Here is a 24,554-nt window from a genome sequence, read left to right as displayed (position 1 = left end):
AAGGTTGAAAAAAAAAATCACAAATGTAACCACTGGGAGCCAGGGACCATCTGTATTGCGGCTCCTGTCTTCAGAGACAACAGAAACCTCTTCTTAGACAAGAATCACAATTTATAATCCTCAAAATGTTAAACTTAGTTTAACAATCTAGACGTTCAAACAAAGCCAAAGTAGGCCCACAAGGCCGTTTGTGTCATTCGCTAAGACACACAACTCTGTAATAACCCTCACCACAGCCCCTCAGGGTGGGTCCCAGAGGCGGCTGAGGCTTGTGGCAACGGACACTAACGAAACCAAAATCAGAGTACGCAGGTGCAGTCAAGTCATATGACTTCTCCACTAGCATATGCACAAATGTTCATCAGCAAATCTCATCTTTGCTTTACCTCCCTCCCATGACCTAAAAAGGAGTCCACCACACACACACCTCACTTCAAAAACATAATTAGTACTTGCATTCAATTCTGAGCATTCGGAATAGACCTAATGGGTGATTAAATATCTCCTCCAACCCATTGCTTAGTCTTCTTAGAGGATGAAGGATTTTGCATAACACAAGTCAACATATAAAAGATCTGCTATAGAAACAGACTTTCAAGTGGTCCTCATTATAGTGATTCAACTAATATACAAAGGACCCAACACACAACACAGTGTATATTAGAAGAATGATTAATTTGTTCCCCTAAAAATCCTAATATCTACACAGAAAAAAATACCCTATACACATTTTATCATTCTTTACCAGTATAGTCATACAAAGGAGTATCACAAAAGCAAAAGAACACATTTGGTTTGACTCGCAGTTCTAAGTTTAATATAAAATTGCTAAAACCACCAAGACAAACATGACTATGAAATATTTAACGATCTTCACCTAAATTCAAGTCACCATTCAACCACCAATACCTCTGCTCTCCTTACGGGAACTTTCCAAAAGTAAATTCTGGAATTAACAGGACAAAATTTTCTGGTGATAGAAATTAGGAAGAAATTGGTTGAAGGCTGTTCCTTGGCTGTCAAACTTTTTCTCAATATTTTGTAAAATAAAAGCGTCAAACAGATCTTTACATTAACTTACAATCTATCAAGCAATACTGGAGCAAGCTTTAAATATTAGCCACATTCTGTCAGGGCTGACTAACATTAAATCAGTATCAGTCTCATGTCTTGCAGCATCCACAGCTCATCTTCTTAAAACCACTTAAGATTTCATAATTAACTCAATTAAACAATGTAAGTCATCTCCTTGATCTTTGACATGAAGGGGTAATTTTCCCCCAAAATAGTACCTCTTTCCTTGACATGATTTAATCTGTGGTTAGAGTATTTAAGAGGATTTCTTTCCTTCTTAGAAAATAAAATATACACGTTTCCAATATAGAAAAACTCTAACTGATAATGCTATAGCTTAACCAGGTCAAAAGCATTTTTTTTTAAGTTAAAAAAAGAACCTAACTGCATCTTTGGACCTTATGTGAGGTAGTGTCCAGGGTCACTGGGACCCCTACTTGGCCAGTGTAGCTGGGTACCAATTAAAGACAGAAACCCAAGCATTCACTCAAAGCCCCTTCCCAGCTGTTCATCCTAGTGGAAGAAGCCGTGGGTACAAACGAATGCGGCATTTTACGGAGGGCTTTGGGGATAGGCTGCTTGAGAACATCAAAGTGGCTCATGTCCCCTGAGTATAAAGCCAGTGACTGCTCTCAGCTTCAGTGCAGCACCATCCACAGCAGCCAAGTCCGGGATCACCTGAGTGCCCGTCAACAGGGGATGAAGGGAACGTGGCCTGAACATACACAGGAGCAATACTCCACCACACAGCGGAGAGCCCTGTCATCCGCGACAGTATGGATGGAGCTGGAGGACATTACGTCAAACAAACCAGCCAAGCAAAGAAACGGAGCATGTTCTCACTCTTAAGCAGGAGCTGAGAGCAGATCTCATGGAGACCAAGAGTAGGTGGTCAACAGGGCCCAGCAGAGCCCACTCATAAGCAGGATGGGCAGAGGCTAGTAACAGGCACAAATACACAGCCTAATGGGAGCACAAGAACTACTATTGATATATCAGCAGGGGGATGGCAGTGGGTCATCTACTGTGTATTTCAAAACAGCTAGGAGAGAATAACTTGAACATTACCAGCATAAGGAAAAGAAAATATTTAAAGTGAAAGACATCCCAAGTACACAGATTTCATCAATATAGGGATGAATCTAGATATCACATGCACTCTGAAAATATGTACATATATTATGTATCAACAGAAACAAAAACCAATGACAGAACCATTTGCAAAGCATGTGCAGAAGAATGGGAAGCACGACATGGTGTGGCTCTGTGTCCCCACCCAAATCTCATGCTGAACTGTAACCCTGTGTTGGAGGTGGGCCCTGGTGGGAGGTGATTGACTCATGGGGGTGGTTTCTAATGGTTTAGCACAATCCCCCAAGTGCTGTCCTCATGATCGTTCTCCTGAGATCTGGTTGCTTGGAGGTACATGGCACCTTCCCCTTCACTCTGTCTCCCCTTCCAGCCATATGAAGACATACCTGCCTCCCCTTCACCTTCCACCCTGATTGTAAGTTTCCCCAGATGTAGAAGCCTGTACAACCCACAGAACTGTATGCCGATTAAACCTTTTTTTCCTTATTACCCAGCCTCAGGTAGTTCTTTATATCAGTGGAAGAACAGTATAGTCCTCAGGACCAGCAATGTTTTCCTGCTACCCAGTGGCTAACAAGGTCCCACACCGTAGCTGGTTTTCCAAAGCCTTTGCCAGAATGCTGAGGTTGTTTTGGGGATACTAACTTTCCCCATCTCTGGCAAACCAGATGGGGCATCCTATTTGCCTCTTACCACCTTTCTCAGAGAAACTCCACCTCTCAAACAGCCTCGGCCAGGGGCCTCCTTCAGCAGCAGCAAAGCTGAGTATTCCTTGCACTCCCCTTCTTCTGAACAAGTAAACATCTTAAGCTTGTTTTTCCATCTTCCCAGCTCATTGAAAAAAATATCTTATGCTTTCTATTTTCCTAACACACACACACACACACACACACACACACGGAAGAGAAGTGCCGTGAGGGCAGGGGCTCTTGTTTTCCCGGATCTGAGCCTGGCCCTCAAACACTAGCCGAATTCATACTAACACGATATCCAGAGGCAGAAATGCAAATATCCCCACGATATCAAGTACCCTAAGGATCTAACAGGCCAAGTGGCCCATGTAACTATGGTTTTTGCTGGGCCATTCAACTGGTGTCCAAATCCCTGTCCAAGTGAGCTCTTTAATTTCGGGACTTTTCAGACAGTTTTTTTTTTTTTGTTGTTGTTCTATATCTTTTTTATTAAAGCAATCTATTACAGTTACAATCAAGAATATCCCAGGCCGAGTGTGGTGGCTCATGCCTCTAATCCCAGCACTTTGAGAGACCAAGGGGAGCGAATCACCTGAGGTCAGGAGTTCTGGCCAACATGTTGAAACCTCGTCTCTACTAATACAAAAATGAACCAGCCATGGTGGCAGGCACTTATAATCCCAGCTACTCAGGAGGCTGAGGCAGGGGAATGGCGTGAACCAAGAGGTGAGGCTGCAGTGAGCCAAGATCACACTACTGCATTCAAGCCTGGGCAACACAGCAAGACTGTCTCAAAAAATTAAAAATAAACCAATACTCCCAGTTAGTTCTTCACCAATGTCAGATATATCAGTTTAAAGAAAAATATGAAAGCATGTTTTTAAATTTCAGTGTTGAATTTAACCATATCTTTTAAGAAGATATGAAGATAGAAGTTCCCCAAGGATCGGGGAAGAAAAAAGCAGTTAAGAAAATCTTAAAACCTCTGGAGAAAAACAAGTATGGGTTAAGACCTCAAGGCAAAACTTTTTCTTTGCACTTTGATTTCAAAAGAACAGAGAAGCCCAAAATATGAACCCTCCCATCTGCATTTTATATTCCTCTGTGTCCTTTGAAAGGCTGGAGATGGGATCCCAGGTTCCAAAGGGCCTGGCCATGGCTCACATCAGGCGGCATCTTTCACAGCCATTTACTCCTCTGACTGTGCCTAGAGAGCTCTGTGGCCCAATTTACAAAAAAAGGTCCTAATTTACTCACGTTCATCACTTTGAGCAGAGTCTCAAGAAATGAGACAAATATTGACACTCCACAGAAGCAAGTACTCTCTTCCTAAAAGTGTCAGGTTCCCATGAGCCAGGCAGCTTGCGTACAGAAAGCACTGGCTGACTTGCTGGTTTAATGTTAAATGCATTTAAAATGTTAAGTGATCAAACCCCCCTCCCAGTGGGTGTGCGCGTTGAGCTGGCTGCAGTAGTGAGGCAGACGACGTTCTTTCCTTTGGTTTTGCTTCAAGCAGAGCACCCCACACCCAGGAAGAGGCCAAAGGACGGCATCGAGGTCTAGGACAGATCTAAGGAGAGCTGCAGGCTGACTGCCTCATCTGCAAATAGTCTCTCATTTCAGAGAAAATCACTGAACAGAGTTCATGACACGTGAATTTTTAAAATTCGTATATCTAATTTCATCCCATTAGAACTTTTGAACCTCCGCCTCCCACCTAGAGAACGTCAGCTCAAGCCGATCACAGCGCAGTGCGATTTTCTATAAATAATGTGCACGCCTGCATCTGAGCTGAGATGTGAATGTCTGGAATGTGCCTGCCAGGCCCAGGAGGAACTGCAGCAAGTGTGGGGACACAAGCCGCTAAGGAATCTGATTTGGAGGGAACTGGAGGCAACTAAAACTAGGTCCACTGGTTTTTCTTGGTAAGGTTTGACCAGGCAAACTGTTATCACTGTTGCTAATTTATGGTAATTGGCATGGGGACTTAACAGTAAGTAATTAGAGCAACTACGGAATTTGCTACTCAATTACAATGGCACAGATTCCTGAGAATGGAAGAACTGCTGCCCAGGAATAGAGTTCAAGAGGTCCTCCCCATGCTCCGAGGAACATGGCATTTCCACGCACCCCTGCTTTGGTCCCTGGCCACCACCATCCTGATCTCGGCCATCTGATGGCATCAGTCCCCAAAGCTGGAAACACCTGACACCTCTTGTCACCCTCCCATCTGCCCTGCCTTCCTCCAGTCCAGGATATTCAGAGATGCCCACATACAGGACCAGGAAATCAAGGTTATCCCAAACCAGTGCGTGCATTCAAAGTCCTCCACGGCAGCACAATTACCAATGGCCAATACTCTCAGAACCTTTCACCTCAAAACGGGAGCACATCTGGATTCAAGCTGACAATGCTGCATTCTCTTTGCCATGTACACATGGAGGCATGTCAGGTTCCACCTAAAGGTATCAGGTTCCACGCTGGTCAGGAGCCCAAACCTAGTCACTCTGCATGATCTCAATTCACCATCCAGAGAAGCCTGCAGTTTTCCTCTGGTGCACGGTGTGGATGGTGGATGCATTTCCCCTGAAGACTCGGAGACAGGAGCCTGGCCAAGGAGGCCAGTCACCCCAGCCCCTGCAAGGCCCGGACGTGACCCTCTGCTGTCTGCACACAGTACCCAAGTCTAGCAGTGCTGGCTCTGTGGTGGGATCCATCTGGGCCTGCAGAGGACCCGAGGCACAGGAACCGTGCAGCCTGGCTGCAGCCAGAGGCCTAAAGGATCCCCACGAGGCTCTCCAGCCTAGGTGCCCTCACCACAGGCAGAGCCATGCAAGAGAGTTGCCTGCTGAACTGGAAATGCCCCAATCTGCTTAGCCAACACAGAAAGATAACAGCCACCTACAGCTGCTGAGCCCTGAAACGTGGCCACTGGGCCTGAAGGGTGGAATCTGGAATTTAATCTATGAAGTTCTTTTCAAATGTGTTTAGCTATGTAATCAAATCTTTATTCTAATTAAACTTAAAGGAGCCTCTGGGCTATGGGCTCCCTTGTCGGGCATCACAGCTCCAGGGAGTAAGAATGGGAGAGAGAGGCCCAGAGCCTCTCTGCATTCTCCACGCTAATTCAACAAGTCATCATAAGGAAAGGCACTCCAGCAGGAGAGGTGTACACGGGAAGAACGGGGTTGGCCCTGACAAGCATGACCCCCATGGCATCACAGCTGCCTCAGGCAACAGGCAAAAGACAATGATGCCCACCTGGACAGGCCACCGGATGTGATGATGCACCCCCAAGCCCTAGTCCCACAGCAGCCAGAGACCACCTGCTGCTCATCCCGGGTGAAACAGGCAGAGCTACCGGAGCCCTCAAAAGCAGGAAGAATTAAGGAGGCAATTCCCACGGCACACGTGACACTCCTTGGAGACAGACACAGGCTTCGCTGTGAAAGTGCAGAGGACGGTGGAGTCCCTAGGCGGGCTGCTTCTTCCAATGATCGGGAAGAAACCAGATCCATTTCCTTGTAGGAGAATCATTTGTACCGTGATTAGACAGAAGACAGAAGGTGGCTGATATTATCAAATCATCAAGCACCTCACGGCTGCTTCTCCAAGGAAGGCCTGGAAACTTGCAGCCACCCGCGTAGGGGCCGCAGTGTTTACAATAGAGATACGGGTGAACGAGGTCTGGCTTCCTCAGGGAAGCTACATTTGAACTTTCACCACTGAGGTATCGGTCATTTACAGTCACTCACTCTCAATGCAGAAGAGGGATCAAGACACTGCACCAGACTTCAACACTCAGGGTTAGGGTCAGGGTCAAATTCACAAGTTTTACAAAATGTATTTCCTTGGGATGCCAGAAGAGATGCAGCTTCACACCCCCCCCCACCTCCATGGTTTGCTTATCCCCTTCACCAGTGGATCTCACCTACAGATGACACATCCACGCCTCATCCATGGCAGCACAGAAAACCACTTGGAAGACAGCCACTCCCACCAAGCTTCCTGACTTTGGTGTTTAAAATCTGCATCATTTAAAATCTGCATCTCATACGTGAGATTACACTCCTCCGAACAACGACATTGCCACTGTCATTTCACCCAAAAGGGCTTTAGGAAGTGACACGCGGTCCAGACGCCAGAGGTCGCCGGCCGACTTACTCTAGCCTAATTCCTTTGTGCCTGTATGGAGGCTTCACAGATACAGCCCATTAATGACTCTATGAGAAGCTCAGGGCATAGACGAACTCAGTGCTGAATTTTTTCCATTTATCACCCTTTGTTTTGTCCAGAAGACAGCTGAGAAAGGCCGGGGCAGATCATCTCCTCGAGTGTAATGACTCTAGCCACTTCTCTTCACCCCAGGTCACCACTCAGTCAACACCCTTTTGAGAAACCAAAGCAATTCTGTTCCCTTCACTCCGAGTTCCAAGCACTAAATTCCTCCGTTTTATCAATTAGATTATCAAGCAGCCGTTTGTAATCTGGACTGCAATCTGATACGAAATTTAAAGCTAATTTAAGTTGCGGTAATAGCTCCTATTCACATTATAGATAAGGCATGAATGAAAACTTTAATCTGTTCATAGGACCAACTTTGTAAACAAACCAATTATTCAAGCAATGATTGTCTTCAGTTAGATGCAAATTACTTTGCTCATAAAAGATTTTCCAGTAGGAATTTTTAAATCCATGGTCTGTCTTTTCTGAGCCTGTCTCTGCACCTTCCCCTGAGTGCACAGCAGGACTTCTCAGGGCATCCCATCAGCAGACCCACTGAAGAGAATAAGCCCGCAGCCCCCAGCCCAGGAATCAAGTCCGAGCCCCAGCAGCCCCTCGTCCAGCCGGGGCTTCCTCACCAGCACAGCACCCAGAGGTCTTCCAGGTTTAATGCCAGGTGTGCGTGGAAAGTAGAGTGCTGGAAGGAACACAATAGACATTCAACAATGCAAATTCCCCCCTGGAACAGCCCAGCAATCCTCTGTACCTTCCCCCAAAGTACCCATGCTAGGCAGGCGTAGAGTCCAATGGGGGTGCCTAGGAATCGGCATTTAACACTATTCTGATGAATAAAAGTTTGAGAGGTCGGTCAGCGAGAGGCTGTCGTGGCCTCCACTCATTTGCAGGCTCTGAAGAGACACAGATTCAGGTAACAGGCCAGACAGGACAGGACAAGGATGGGGAGGTGGAGGGCAAATTCCATGGACCACCATCCGCCCCGCCATCCCCACTGAGACTCCGTGATTTAAAGAGAGGCAAAGCCAGGGAGAAAAGATGCCCGCACCACACGAGCGACTGAGATTTCACCTAAAGCACGCAGCATGTGGCTGAGGGCCAAGGTTGGGCAAGCCAGGAGCACAGAACGGGGTTCACTGGCCCAGAGGTGTCTCCCACACCCACACCCCGTGCAGACCTCCCAAGCACTGCCTGTGTCTCCTGCCTGGTTTAGTTCCTCCCCGCCTTCTACTGTGTTGGTTTCTCAGCCGCCACCCACCACCACACAACCCTCTCTACAAGCTTGGTGGACTGAAAAGAGCGGGGGCGGGTAAGATCTGGGCTCTGGGGCCAACGTCCTGCCTGAGACATTAGTTCCAACCCACCTAGCTGTGATGTGAGCCCCCGAGATTTCTCAAATGTGAGATGGGAAGGTAACTGAACCCACTCACCAGGACGGCTGTGCAGACTGAGATTACATATAGCCACACCTCGGCATCCACCACACGTGGGACCCCAGTCGTGTTGCCCCTGATGGGAATCCCTCTATCTATGCCCCTTCTGCTACCAGAGCCAACTCCCAGCAGTAGCTGTGGAGGGTGCATCCTCTATACCCACTCCACTCCCCTCCCATCGCTCCACGCCGTGACCTGCCACGCAGCGGCCACCAGCAAATCCGGCCCCACTGGATAACCGACCACCAGCCCCCCCTCACTTTGGGGCGTCTTCCACTTGCAGTTCCGAAGCAGGCCGAGAAACCGCCCTCAAGGGCAGTCACCTGTTCCTTATTGCATGTAATGACCTGCCACGCAGGACCACCAGCAAACCCAGCTCCACCATCCAGGCTCCTGTGGATTAACCGAACCCCCACCCCCCACCTGGGAGCGTCTTCCACTTGCGGTTCTGAAGGGGGCCGAAAAACCGCTCTCAAGGGCACTCACCTGTTTCTTATTGCATGTAATGACCTGCCAAGCAGGGCCACCAGCAAACCCAGCTTCACCGTCCAGGTTCTGGTGGGTAACTGCCCCCGTCCCCCGCTTCCTCCTGGGGTGTCTGGGAGGCTCAGAAACTGCCCTCCACGGGCACTCACCTGTTCCTTATTGCACTAATACCTCATTTACAGAAATCCACTTTGACTTTCCAGCACCGCAGTTGTGACAATTTAGCAATCCTGCTTGCAAGCTACAAGAGCTTGAGGTCACGTCCACCTCACCAGTATCCCAGAGACCCAGCACTATCCCACTGTGTTTAAAATTCCAAAATACTCCTTCAAAATGCTACTGGCATTTGCTTTGCACATAAAATGCTAACAACCTTCAAGTGAAACAAATATCTTCAACAGTTTGGTACAACGACATGTGAGTTACACATCTGTCAAGTTGTAAAGCCTCATGCATTTATAACATTTTATGTACGGTCAAATGGTTCATTAATATAAATTATGAGAATCTCTAAGAAACAGGTTTTTTCTGGCATTAGATGACCAAAGGAAAACTGGGTTCTGGCTGGCTTGCGGGCCTGTAGAGGCAGACATATCTGCTGACACAACCAAGCTCCTTCCCACTGATGTGGCCTCATCCCAGGCCCCTCACCCGGACGCCTGCAGGCCCCTGGAGGAGCAAGCTGACCTGTCCACATTTCTCAAATGCACAGCTGTTGCTCACACTGCAGATAGAGTTCAAGGCACGAGCAGGCCACCATGCTAAAAATACCACGCAGCGTCCACGCCAGGTGACGGTGGTTTTCACTCCATCCCAAAGCCCCATGTATGAGTTTACAGCCATGATTACCACATGGATTTTTAGACCCTCAAGACATACTTTGTTTCCTTTTATGCAACAAAGTTAAAAGACTATCACTCAGATATAGGCTCTGAAACTGTGGAATAATTATTTGGGAACAGAGCCTCTGCCAGATCAGGATTAGCACTTGGGACAACATCCCGTGACCTCGGTCCACACAAACCCATCCAGACCAGAAGCCTCTCGCACTGTAATTTCTGTGGATTTCTGTAAACGAGGTATTACTGCAATAAGGAATAGATGAGTGCCCTTGGAGGGCAGTTTCTGAGCCTCCCAACCACACGGCCATTTTCAGGCTGAAGCCGCACCACCTCCAGAAACATTGTCCCTCGCGGAGGTGTGCCTGGCTTCTCCCTTTTTCCAAAACTTAACAAAACCTGAAAAGGACAGGTCTGTGTAGAAAAACACAAACTACTTGCGATTCCTCTCCCCAGTTCACGCTGTAGGAAGCTCGTCTCGGCCCTCACCGTGTTCTGACTGTGGCTTGGTTCCCATAAGAAATAAAGTCAGAATTCTAGTCCCTGTCTCCTGGGCAGTGTGGCAGGCATACATACCTTCAGTTATATGAGGAAAGGCGTGGCGAGCCCCCTTCCTTCAGTAAAACTGCACAGTTCCCAGAACCCTGATGCCATCTCCCTCACACCACTGTGAACACCTGGACAGAGCACATTTCAATGCGTGCACATTTGTGGGCTAGTTTTCTATTTCTCCACTAAATCACCCCAAATTTAGCGCCCTAAACTCTGACTTATTTTCTCACATTTCTGGAAGCTGGAGTCCAAAACAGGTCCCACCATCTAACGTCGAAGTGGCGGCAGGGCTGGCTCTGGGGAAGCGACCGTCTCCTTGCCTCCCGCAGCCTCTAGAGGCTTCTGCATCCCCTGGTCCATATGGCACCCACTGTCTTCAGGACCCACAGCGGCTCTGACGGCCCCTCAACTGGAAGACGCAGAAATGTCAGGAGCCCGGGAATCTAGTGCTAAGGCCAAGCCTCCCCACCCTCCCAGCTCCTCACACACTCCCGTGTGAGCTAATATAGATTCCACTTTAACTAGTGTCACCTGTGGAAGGGGTAAGTGCCCAGCTGTGAACTGGTTAACCTCGCCCACACAAACCCCGAGAATAAACTCACAGGCCATGGACCACTCCACAAGCAATAAGTGACCACCTGCTCAGGGACCTCCATGCCCCAGCAGAGCCCTCCGGTACCTCCTTGTGAGCTCAGACTGGCAGCAGGGTTCTGCAGCGCCAGAGGGCCCTGGATAAAAAAGACAGGTCCCATATCGGGAGGCACCGCCCGCGGTTGGGTTCCCAGTACTTTAATAGCCCAGGTGGACAAGCCGTGGCGCATGCAACCCCATCACCAGAATAACGGCTGCACGTGGCGAGTGCACGGGTGGCCACCACTCAGCCCAGCTGGCCGCGCTAAGCACATCACCACCGTGACGCCCAATCAGATTGAACTGCTGGAACAGTCCCAGCATCGGCCCCCAAGAACATTCTGGATCACAATTCAGAGTAGTGATTGCGATCAGGGCCACATGTGGCTGAATGTTTTTACAGGAGGACACCACAGCTGGACTGACGCCACAGCTGGATCTGGCTGGACTGAGAGCATTTCCCACTGGACATTCTTACAACACCATTTTATTTGCGCTTTATTAAACTTCTATGGCTTTTTTCTGCTTATCTACTTTATGGGAGTGTTTCTTGTTCTTATGACTGCGGTGATACTTCAAGCTACAACTATCAATGTGTAAATTAGTTTGGAAGTCGCCTTATCATTAAACATTTCACAAGCAAGCAGTCAGAGGCACCTAACCCGGAGGCCTCTTTTCTTCTCTGAGCCAAAGCTACCTTGGACTCAAAGAAAATGGCACATGGAGGGGGGCTGGATCTCCAGCGCCCATTCCTAGGGAGCCCCCTGGGGAGCAGATATGGAGGGAGAAGCCCTGGGTTATGGCACTGTCGTACTAAAGAAAAGTCTATTTGGGTAATGTAAGCACCAGACTTAAGAGATTAAGCAAACCATGAAAAGAAACTACTAACCACAGCTTCTCCAAAACAGAACTAAACTCCCTTTAGTTTGAATTGGAAAAGCAGAAGTGATGATCAGGATACAAAAAAAAAAAAAAAAGAAATGACACAGTATCTGAACACAGGAGAATAATCAAGGGCCACTGTCTCTTCCTGTGTCAGTGGGAGCCTCGCATCTAAGCTGGATTTAGAAGGTTGCTACTTTGGACTGAAAGGTATCCCCAACTCTAGTTTGTAAGCAAGTGGAGCAGAATGCTTCAATTATTTCAAGGTTTAGCGGTAAAGCTCTGCAACTCTCACAACCATTTTAATTGGTGTGAATTTTAAAGTGACTCAATCTGTTGGCTGGAGTATCTAACGGCTTAACCACGGGGTCACGTTGGAAAATTTTTCCAATTGCTTTTGTTTTTCCTACTGAAGATGCATTTGAACGTTCTTGTAGTTTGCAGTTGGCTGGTTCTGATGTTTGGTCCTGAGGAAGCCCAAGTATCCGTAGAGGAAGAATCTGAAACCTCAAGCCACTCGAGTGCTGTCTGGGCAGATGGAGACCCCAACCCGAGGGCCACTGACGGGCTCAGCATGGGCGCAGGGCCGCCCGATGCAACAGGCCACGTATTTGCCGGTTACAAAACATCATAAGCACACACCCCCAGGTGTGCACACACGCTCTGTACACATCTGTCCCTATCAACACCAGCACACACCCCCAGGTGTGCACACACGCTCTGTACACGCTCACGTCTGTCCATGCCAACGACAGCATACACCCCGAGGTGTGCACACACGCTCTGTACACATCTGTCCCTGCCAACGCCGGCATACACCGCCAAGGTGTGCACACACGCTCTGTACACACTCACATCCCTCCCTGCCAATATGAGCACACATTCCCAGGGGTGCACACAGGCTCTGCACATACTCATGTCTGTCCCTGCAGCCTGAGTCAAACAGTCACAGAGAGGCAGAGGAGGAGGAAGAAGGATGCGATGGGCACTAAGGTCCTGGGCCAGTTCCCCTCCCTACCTCGGGAGAGACCCCTCATGTGATCCTGCCATCACTCACCCTTCCGCCTCCATCCTCCATCCTCCCACAGGGATCAGGAGGATGCCCACTGCACAGAGCTGTGATGAGCATGAACAGAAGATGGCAGGAGCTCACGCCAAGGTGCTGAGCACGGGGCCTACGGAGTGCTTCTTTCTGCTGTGGCTGACATCATCAAACAGAGACTGACACAGCTTCTGCAGAGAATGCCACTTGCTAAGAAACTGAAACGTGTGACCTAGGAGCCTGTGAAGGTCTAAGAACAAACCAACAAACCAAATGGTTTTGTTTGTTTTTCAAACACCATAGCCTGTTTTTTCTTTTTTTTCATGCTCTACCTTGGGTATCATTTAGTTTAATTTCAAAGTAAGTCCAATAATTACACAAAATCACAGGACTGAGCATGGAGCATTGTTTCACTTCATGTCCTCCAGCCTTTAGGACACATTAAGGAAAGACATGATTCCAGGATTCCCATTAGAAAGGCTGCCCTGAGGCACCTGCTGGGGCAGCCAAATTGCAGCTGTTGATGCTGCCCCCAAGCTGCTTGGATGAAGCAGAAGATTCCGGAGATCTCCTCTCTTCTGCCCCTTGTCCAGGAGAGAAGGTGGGGGGAGAAAGGTGAGAGAAGATAGGAAGAAGGAGAGGGGAAGGAGGGAGAGAGGAGGGGAGAGGGAGGGAGAGAGGAGGGGGGAGGGAGGAATAGGGAGAGGGAAGGAGGAGGGGCATGTTCCATCCACCAAGGCAGCTACACTGCAGAGAGAATGGAGGGTGTGTTGCCTCTCAGGACAGCAAGTTCAAGCTGTTTATAATTGTTAGCATAAACAGTGACCAGCTGAGGACAGGGCTGTCATTGGAGTTGACGTTTTATTTTCATAGTTGATATTGGGGACCTGGACCTAAAGCAGCGTGCCTTGCCCTTTTGCCAGATGGGCCTATGCTTCTCTATACTTGAGTCTATTTGACTAAATACCCGATATTGACTAGGAATTATGACGTGTAGGATACCCCTTACCACAGTAACATCAAACTCATATTCTAAATGCAATTTATTCAGGGACTGGCTTCTAACTCTGGGTGGGAATGTTAAGCTCAGTCCAGTTCAATTCAGTAAGCATTTATCAAGAAACTCCTAGACCAAGAGCTCTGTTAGACACTGGGTATGGGGGGTGATGGGGATACGAAGATGTGGAATTAGAACTCGAGAAGCTCAAATGCTTCCATTTAATTCCCTAATGCAATTACTAAGCTTCAACCTGATGGCTGTAATGTCTAAATTCACTTTTTCTTTATTCCAGTTCTACATAACAAAGCACAAATAATCACAGAGGAATGATTCTGTGTTGGACTATTCAGTGGACAGAGAAGAGCATTCTGACCGGCGTGAGACACTGTCTTCCTTCCCAGGGAGCCCGTGAGGTGGCTGCACAGAGCACACGCGTGAAGATTCAGGAACACGAGCATCAGGTGATGGGAGGGGCACGGAGGCAGCACCAGAAAGATGCCTGCCGAGAGGCCACTGCAGCCAGGCCGGCCGGGAAGGTCACGGGAGTGGGCGCAGGCATCTCCCTCCAGCCGCACTTGGTTTTCATGAGGACGCGTGCACGGAAGGGGATGACACCGAAATGCTGTGGCGCTGAGGGGAGGAAGGGAGGGACACAGGGCCGACGGCTGGCCCCCACCCCTTCCGTCCCTGCCCCTATGAACGCTGCCAAAATCAGCCCCAACGGGGAGAAATGAGGTGGGTGAAAGAGGTGGACAGACTTGGCTTCCATGGAATTCACAGATTCCAGTCATTAAAAATCCCTTCTGAGTTTTCACCTGGAAAACTTTGCCAATGTACTTAGGGACAAGAGGCGGAAGATGAAGCCAACACAATTGGGCTCAAACTGCCACCCTTCTCCTTCTCTCTTCATCCACCACCCTCCCTGGGCCCCTGAGTGTGAGAACCAGGAGCTGCACAGCCCAAGGGTGCAGCCCCTGACCAGAGGAGGGAGCCGCACGGCGGGGCCCCCAGCACGTGGATGGCAGGATCTGTGCTATGTCAGTCCCAGGGCCCCAAGCAGAGAAGGCCTGGGGCTCCCAGCTGAAGTTTTGCTGTCTACTCTCTCACCAAAGTCGAGAAGGACTGAGTGGGACCAACGCTGCACCTGGCGGCTCCTCAGTGGCTGCCGATGTGGTCCTCACGCTGCAGGTGAGACCCTCTAGGGAAGCCCAGACAGTGGCGAGAATGACAGCCACGAGTGCTCCAGTTGCCCCAAAACTCCAGCATAGCCTGAGGAAGGCAGCGCCCGCTCAGATCCCCGTGCAGGCTTGTGTGGCACACTGGTGAGGCACACAGCACCAGAACATGGCACTTTAAGTGGCTTTGTGGGGTGTAGGAACACAAAGTGTGGTCTGGAGTGGCTCAGAAGTCACTCCCACCAGCCTGTGGGACCCGGACGGCCCCTTTGGACGTGGCTGGAGTCTCTCCAGGGCGGGCTCCAAAGTCCCAAGGATGAGGTGAGCGTCGGTCTTGCTCTGAGGAAGGCCCCTGACAAGTACCCTGAACATGCAGGTACACAGCTGGCTGACTCATCTGAAGGGACCTGCTGAGCTACGAGCTAGGGACAGCTAGAGAAAACTGCGTGAACCTTTGTGACTACTCACAGGTAGGTAGTACTGCCTGAGACACAAAGGTAAAGAATTAACCTGAAACTGCATATTATAAAACTTATTTTTAAATGATGGCGCTTAATTGAAAAGACTCCCAAAGACTACTGCATTAGAAAGTGACAGAGTGAAACCGTGAGGCTGACCACAGGAGTCCCTGGAAATTTCACCAAATGTTGTGTCAAAACTGGGAAACAGAAGAACTGCACCTGATGAAACATTCCATTAATCACTCGAGTCCTCCCCACATACGAAGCTATGTAAAAAGTGTTCCCAGAAGGTAAAGTGAGCAGGAGGGCTGTGAACACACAAAGAGAGAGCCACTTCGTCCACGGACCACAACAAAAGAAACGCTAATGAGTGCCGACGACACGCTGGAGTCCAGGGCTCTGGGCGCAGCTGGGACGGGGACACTCAGGGTCCCACTGTCCAGATGGGAAACCAGGGTGGAAACACCAGGGAGCCTGTCCCAGGGTGCAGAGCTAGTGAACAGTGGTTCATACTGCGACAATCCCAGCTGCCAGGCTCTGGGGCTCCTCGGGACAGAATCCTGTTGACTTCACTCTGGGGTGCGAGAGGCGGCAGCATCCCCCAAAGGCACCTGGAGAAGTGGTGTTACCCTCCATCCCCTGTCCCCGGCGTTACCCTCCATGCCCCTGTCCCCGGCCTTACCCTCCGTCCCCCTGTCCCTGGTGTTACCCTACTTCCTCTGTCCCCAGTGTTGCTCACCATCCTCCTCACCTCCAGGCCCCTCTCCCTGTCCTCCCTCGTTTTCCTGTTCAGCCAGAGCACATCACATGTCTCTTCCCTTTTCAAGAGGCTCAGCTGCACCCAGAGGCATTCCAGCCTATTCGGGATGGGGCACACACCCTGGGATGGGGCACAGCACAGGGCCGGAAGGGCCTCAGACCCTCTCACTGTCGCCCAGGAAGGATGGAACAGCCCACGGTCATGCTCATTGTCAGGCAGGATGAAAACTTCTGTGTCCGAAATGTTCTTTTCACTGGAACTGTTCGGACCATTCGTGAACGAATCAGTTAAATACCAGCAAGTGCCACTCCCACTTATTCTCTGGCTAGTTTTCCACCCACCAGCAACCACACTCCTAGGAATTATCCCTAACGCAGAATCAGCGCCTTGTGCTTTAGGAAAACCTCTTTCTCTCCAGCTTTGTCCTCCTTCCACAAAAGGTGCCTCTGACTGCCTCACTCGCTGTACCAGGATTTCACTCGGCTATGGAGGAAAATCTGCGTGGGGCTCAGAGGTGGGTGGTCCCTGCATGGGCAGCAGGTCTGTGACATCCTCCGAGGAGCCTGGCCCAGGCCTGCCTCACACGCCAGGACTCTGCCTTCTGGCCCTCGGGCCCCCGAAGCTGCTTTCCCTCCAGGTGTCATGCCCCGGGCAAGAAGGCCGGACAAGGGCCCAGGGCTGCTGTGGGTCAGGAAAGCCTCCTGACACCTCCCACTCCAGGACCCCCCATCAGCATCCCAGCATCTGGACCTGTGTCACCAGCCGCTCCGCCGTACAAGAGAATTGGATTTTCAGCTGGGTGTGCTGCTTCCCTAAACAAAGTAGGGTGTTGTTACTCAGGAAAAAGGAAAAAATTGGCATCTTCTTGGCAACCCCGCGACATCCAGCCACCGGTTCTCACCATCCCAGAGATGTCCATCCAGGGCAGATAGTGTCTTCAACCAAGCGCCACTGACCCAGAAGTGCAGTAATTAGTACACTTTCACCAGAATCACCCACTCCTTCACCTTTACACCCAAGAAAAACATGTTTGCCAGGCAAATTAGATGTCCAGGAGGTGTAAGGAAACCCCAAGCCTGCTTTAAGCCTCAGACTTTTGAGACCGTTGAGGGCTGTGCGCACAAGAGCAAGGCTGCACCCGAAAGCTCTGCTTCTGCCGGACGTCATGGACAGACCACACGGCTCAGCCACATGGACCCTTCCAGGACTTCACGAGAGGGACTTCCGTGGTACATGCAATGATGTGCACTTCGTTCAGCCTCGAACAGACCACGCCCTCGTTACAGGGTCGGTGGTCCACCTCCTGCCATCAGCCCCCCACCTCACCGAGGGTCTGTGTCTGCATCTGAAAGAACTTTGCTGTTTTACCTGGGTACGAAAATGCAGCATCGCGATGTTTAAAGGTCTTTAAATATCAACACTCCGGGTGCAGTCCTTGTCACTTTAATGCGGTCACTCGATGCAGGCCTCACTCACAACTCTGAGGTAGCTCATACCTTCCCTACCTAACCAAGGAAGAAACGAAGGCATGGAAGGTGCAGCTCCTAAGGAGCAGATTAGGATTCAAACCGGTGAACTTCGTCACATGCTGACCTACCTCTCAGGCTGAGATAACGTTGAAAATTAACCAGGTAGAACAGCGTTCCATAAATCAGCTGGAAATGGTCCTTGTGGATGGGCCTGTGGTTACTCCCTGAAGAACAAGACCATTAGCCCAAAAATCCACCTGTGTCACACTCAAATGTTTACATATACAACTATTTTTAAAATAACCCAATCAAGCATGTTCACAGCCATTTAGAGCCATATAGATTGTCTGCTTCGCTGACAATCAACCCAAGACCTCTGTCGGCAAAGGCCACGGTGCCAGGTCCAGAGAAGGCGGGACAGAGACACAAGCAGACACAAGCAGGAACCTTTCCATCCCTGGAAGCCTCGCTCTGATCGGTCCGTGAGGACACGGTACAGACCGTGGGGCACAGGCAGACGGCAGGCCAGGAGAAGGGGCTGCAATGCCGGGAGGCAGTGCTTTGAGCTCTAATGGATGGAACACTGCTAACCAGTGAAGGTGGAGAGAGGGCACACGTCTGAGAGCATGTAGAGGCAGCAAAGCACAGCCAGCCTCGGGGAACCAGAAGCCACAGGGACATCAGGTTGGGTGCTGCTGTCTGCCGGCCACTGGCTGGGGGACTGTACTGGGCCTGGAGGGACATCCCTGACACTCCCCACCAGATGCCAGGGGCACCCCCAGCCCCAGGTGAGAACCACGGATCCCATGGTGAATGAGGCCAGCCTGTGGGAAGTGGGGCTGGGACAGCTCTGTACAGCTTAATAGGAAAGTTGGGTTCTATTTTGTGGGGTTTTGGTCACGCCGATGGCTAGTCATGGCTGTCCGTCAGGAAGTGATTTGAGGATAGACTAGAGAAGGGGCTGCCAAGACCAGCGGAGCATTCGCTGTCTGGGTCTAAGGAAAAGGAAATAAAGGCTGGCGATGTGACAGTGGGGGGGAGCACAGAGCAAAGGAACTGGTGGAGACACAGGGCTGGCCCCGCACAGGGCTTTGAGCAGCTACCCGGGGGTTGTCCTATTAATTCTCCTCATGGCCCCAAGAGGCGGCTGTGAGGATCCATCTCCTGAGGACAGAACTGCTCCAGAGCCACACAGCGAGGATCCACAGAACCAAGATCCGGGCCAGCTCCAAAGCGGGTGAACTTGACCCCTCAGCCATGGTCCTAAGACAGGGATCGGAGCCCCCTGGACACACAGACACAGGAACTGCAGGAAGGGGAAACGGATGCCCCGGACCAGTGGCGGGACCCAGGGTTTCAGCCCTCCAGGGCCACTGGGACCAGCCACTGCACAGGTGGACACATGATGCTTTAACTCGCGCTGGGGGAAGGAGCCCTCACTCTCAGGGTGGAGACCGCAGCTCGATCGGGCCGGCCTCCCTGCTGGGCACAGCCTGAGCCACACAGGATGCTGAGGTGCCCCAACGTTGGGGTGCTCAGAGCCACTCAGCTGAGATCGTGGTGCTTTCTGTAACCACCCTCGTTTCTTCACGGTATAGATCTGGACTCCATCCTTTGCAATGTGTGAGGTTCTAGGGAGAGGCTGGCCAGCTGGGGAAGTGTCCTGGGCTCTGTCCCAGTGATGACGAACTTGGCTCCCCACAAGGGCGGCCTGTTCACCACAGTGACCCCCGGGGACCACGCCTGCACCCACCTTGCTGAAGATAATTCACTTCTCATCCGTGAAAGAATAAAGCTAGACTAACTCAATTTCACACTCACTTCCAACTTTAACAACTTGTGTTAGGAAATCAAAGACAAGGACTCTGACCACGTCACAAACCCAGGAAGCAAAATCCGAGACTAACGGAATGATGCCACCTTCGCAGTTCCGAGCTTTACTAGTTGTTTTTCTTTTCTGGCCTGTTTTTCTCTTTTGGTTTAAATAATTAAAGACCCTCGTTGACAAGAAAAAAAATTCTCTATGAAACTAAAAAAAGTGGTTCTAATTAAACATTTAAACATTCTTCCATATGCTTTATAAACAGTTGAAATTACAGCTCTACTTAGTGTTAAGTACTTTAACCAAATGAAAGGTTAATTATACAGACTGGCAATTATAAAAAATAACGCTACATATTCGTGGCATCATGAATAATTAATAAGAACCGTTTGATTTCATTCAGACCAGGGATTCTGTGCTAATAGGCTCTTAGCTGTCTTGAAATAATGGTGAAATTTTAAAATTACTTTTGTACTTAAACACGTCCCCAAAGTGAAGCACAGCGGTTAACATCCATCATGGTGCCCAGCAGAGCGACCCGCCCTACTATGGCCGACACCCTGATTCCCGAGGGCTGCATCCCGGGGCTGTACTCGTGCAGAGAACGTTCAGGAAACAGACCAGGTGGCAGGAGGGGGTCTTGTCCTCAAGGAACCTCATGAGTCTTGCTAGGGGGACAAACAGCGAGAGAATGAAACCGGCAGCCACGGAATCTGGACAGCGATGCCCAGGCCCCGCCATGCATAACCCCTGGCTGGCACCTCCCTGAGACCCGTCTAGCACAGGCAGCGGCAGGGTCCGGCCCTTGGAGCGCAGGGATGGCAGAGCAGGGCCATCAAAGCGGGTGGCATGCCGACAGCGGCTTCTCCGCAAGAGCTCCTGGCTCTCAGGGAGCTGAGGGCTCCTCAATGGGAAATTCTGGCTGAGCTCCAGGGGAAAGCGGGTGGGAGGCCTGTCTCCTCTGCCCCCATCTCCTCTGCCCCAACCCTGGAAGAGGGTCAGATATCAATGCTAACTCTTGTGCTGACTCAATTAAATCAAACAATTCAGAAAACAAACTTGCTTTAAGTATTAATTTCCTAAAAAGAACTAACATGAATTCAAATAATTCACATAATTAAAATGATTTTAATTGTTAATTTAATTAAAACATCTCCGTTTTCACAGCATCATGTACCCTGGTACTTTCTCCTTATTGCATTTCCCATCTTCCAGGGCAGGTTTCCTTCCACCCAGGGCAGCAGCGACTCTGGTGTCTCGGGTATTCCCAGGCTTCCGTCAGCCCCTGGGGGGCTTACAGTTCTGCAGCGGTCTCCATCCTCATTAATCTGCATAAGAACATCCGTCCGCAGGGATGTCCTGTGGCCCCGTGGCCACATCTGACGTGCAGCTAAACGCTGGGCGTGTCGCCTGGTGACAGCAGATGACACAACTGTGGGCAAGGTAGCACCTCTGGGCGCCGACACTCTCGATGAGTTTTTTACAAGACCATTCTTTAATGGGTGAACCCTGACAGGAAACACTAAAGATTGTTTTCAACTATTTTTATATCGAGACAAATCTTTGTCAAACGTTCACTCAATGCTAAATGTCACTTCTCCAGCCAACCCCTTTAAGAATACCTAAAACTTAAGACTGGAATGACGCTTTCAAACACATACTCTACTCATGCATTCCCGGGAGCAGAGAGTAGCTTAATGTTTTCACGCTACACAGGCATGAAGTTTGGCGAAGGCATTTTCATATTTTTACCTGAATATTTTAATAAAATCAAAAGATCATTTTCACTCTAATACTCTACTTAGAATCTAATTTTCCATTAAATAAACAGTCAATGTTCAGTAACCCACATGCTGATAAACTTTTGAAAACTTTAGAAAGTATTAAGTATAATCAAAGATTACTTTTAATTTTCGAGCTGGTAAGAGCCTGTGTCAGGGAACAGAGTTGAGATTGAAGAGATAAAAGCACGATGATTTTCTTAAAGAAAAGCGAAATTCGTAAAAGAGACCAGGTGATTATATAAAGAAACACAGAATCCGTTTTCAGAAATGGCAAACATTGACCACAGAACACCAGTGTTGCCCGTGATGAGAGAAACAGTTAAAAGGAAGAATTCACGGTGGCCCAGCATAGATCAGGTGTGGGAGGACAGAGACGTGATGAAATGATCCTCCTTCTAACTTCCCAGAAAGGCACAAATGGCCAGCACTGTAACTGAAGACCACGCAGGCACCAGTGTGAACTCAGACTCCATGGCCAGCACCGTAACTGGAGACCACATGGGCAATGGTGTGAACTCAGACCCCACGGCCCGCACCGTAACTGGAGACCACACGGGCACCAGTGTGAACTTAGACCCGACGGCACCTGCCTGGGCTGCTCCAGCCACCACCAGAACCTGTTCTGCAGCTGAACTGGAAGCTGATTCTGGAAGGAACTGAGGAGCATGAGGACGAGATCCTTCTACCTCAACAGGGATCAATTTTTTAATGATTTCTTTCTTTAGAAAACTGTTAATAAAATACTTTGTTCTAAAATGACCAGGATTTCAGCAGCCTCTACATTCCTTCATGTCAATCAAAGCTTAGGCACGTGGGTTACTTCACTGTTCGTGACACCCTTTTGAAATAAAACCCGGGGCCGCCTGTGTACCCAAGAGCCTGGGCACTGAACATTCAGACAAAACGTCCAGGGCGAGAATGTTCACGTCCCAGCGGTGCGGTAGAGTGGATGGGGGGAGTTCGAGCCACAGGTGGCCACGCCTCCCCTGCCTCCGGCCAGTGCCCACTGCTCACGCACTCCTTCCTCGGCCCATCCTGAGCCACGGGGCCCTCGCGTAACCAAGGCCACTGCGGTACCTCCAGGAACAAACTGGTTACAGGTGGACTGCTCTCTACGCAACGTACAAAGATTGTTTTTAAAACTGCTCGTCCCTGGAACTTATCCCAGTAACAGGCTAGATTAAGAAAACTGACTAAAAACAGTAGGAAGAAAAACTCACTCTACCCGTTGAGGCAAGAGAAATGCACACAGCCTCTGAAATAACTGCAGAGGAGTTTTCCTGGGTTAGGTACGCGGTGGGGTGACCCTACCCCATAGCGGGGCGATGGCACATGGTGGGAACCAAGGAACATCTCCGAGTAAATGTAGGAAAATGCACTCAACTCCCAAACAGAGAGAGAAACTGCTTTTTCCCTTAAAAGCTTCTCTCTTTTATTCTCAGAAAGACTCTCTTTGGTGTCTTGACTGCTGAAGGGACAAGCCTGTCATCCCCAGAAAGCAGCCCTGGACAGTCTCCAGATCCTATGGCCCTCAGGCCCACCTTGCCTACTGATGATCCCACATTACGAAACCTAATAATCAGAAAAAGCCTCCCAGTCCGCAGCTCACAAGTGACATTTTATTCAGGGAAATGCTAATAAAAACCTGGGGCTCTGTGTAAACGCTGTCCCCTAGGTACTGAGGCTCCACACAGATGGCACACAGGGAGACAGGCCTCACCCTTTCCTGGTGCCCCATGTCTCTCCTCACATTTTATTAGCTGAGTTTTGTGGCGGTTTGTTACTTTTAACCTGACTGTCCAAGGCAGCTGCACTAAACTAATTGTCCAGGGCAGATCCACTCATAATGACCATCAGCTCAGAGTTGGAAGTAGCACTGGAGAATGAGGTGGTATCAGGGCACTATGCTTCCCTGCCCTCTTTTCCAGGGATGCCAAGTAAGTTTCTGCCATGGCTGATGATGTCAGCACTACACTAACATTAGTTCAACGGCAGGCCACCAATTAATACTTAATGAACAATGCCTTTAAGAGCAAAACCCCATCTCTGCCAAAAATACAAAAAATTAGCTGGACGTGGTGGTGAGCGCCTATAATCTCAGCTACTGGGGGACTGAGGCAGGAGAATTGTTTGAACCCAGGAGGCAGAGTTTGCAGTGAGCCGAGATTGCACCATTGCACTCCAGCCTGGGCAACAAGAGTGAGACTCCATCTCAAAAAAAAAAAAAAAAAAGAAAAGAAAAGAAAGAAAGAAAGAAAGAAACGATTCTCATGACCCTGTCAACATCTTCAGTTTTTCCCAAGGATAGTGTAAAATTATCACACACAACGTAAACCCAATTAGATCAACGTTCTCTCCTCACCAATCCATACCTAAATCCATATTTCAAAATGGTCCCCAATTTTTCACAATTTAAGAAGACTGAGAGGAATAACCATGAACAAGCAAGGTTTACACCGACGTCAGTCTTCCCAACTCTCGCTCAGGAGCTCACCCCAAACTCCTCCTGTGGAATCAGCCCGGATAACAGTTCCTGGTGGCCGCACAAGAACAGAGGGTCCCACGAACCCACGACAGACCCCACCATTCAGCCCCAGGCAGAGGAGGGAGGTGGACGGTCACGAAAGACAGAAAAGCAGGGAACTGTGATTCTTCTGAGTTAATGCAGGTGATTGGGCCAAAAAACAAGGCACATCCACCTGTGAATGGGGTGAGCTCCCAGCTGGCTGTGCAGAGGCTGTAGATATGAAGGAACTCACTTCCCTGCACACTGAAGTGCATGAGCATCTCCACATCGACCGCACCTGGGCTCTGCTCGCCCCTCACAAACTAAGATGACAGTGGCTGCTTCTGGACAGAATGTCAAGGACAGATGGACAGACATCCTGGACAGACACTGTACAGAGACCAGGGGCTGGGAAGGGGGAAGCGGCACAGCCTTGGGGCCAGCAGGGGCGAGGCCAGGAAGCCTCGGTGAAGGCCTGCATCTCCTCATCCAACAGAAGCAGGAGGGGCCACCCAGTGAGGGCTGCAGCTGCGGTGAAGTGGCCAGTGGGACATAGCAGGAGGCCGTGGCCAGCCTTACCCCCAGCCCAGGAGGAGGGGCCCAGCTGCGGGCACTG

The sequence above is a fragment of the Macaca mulatta genome, chromosome 12 (genome assembly GCF_049350105.2).
Source record: "Macaca mulatta isolate MMU2019108-1 chromosome 12, T2T-MMU8v2.0, whole genome shotgun sequence".
NCBI classification, from domain to species: Eukaryota; Metazoa; Chordata; class Mammalia; order Primates; family Cercopithecidae; genus Macaca; species Macaca mulatta.
Note: the sequence above shows the minus strand (reverse complement) of the source record.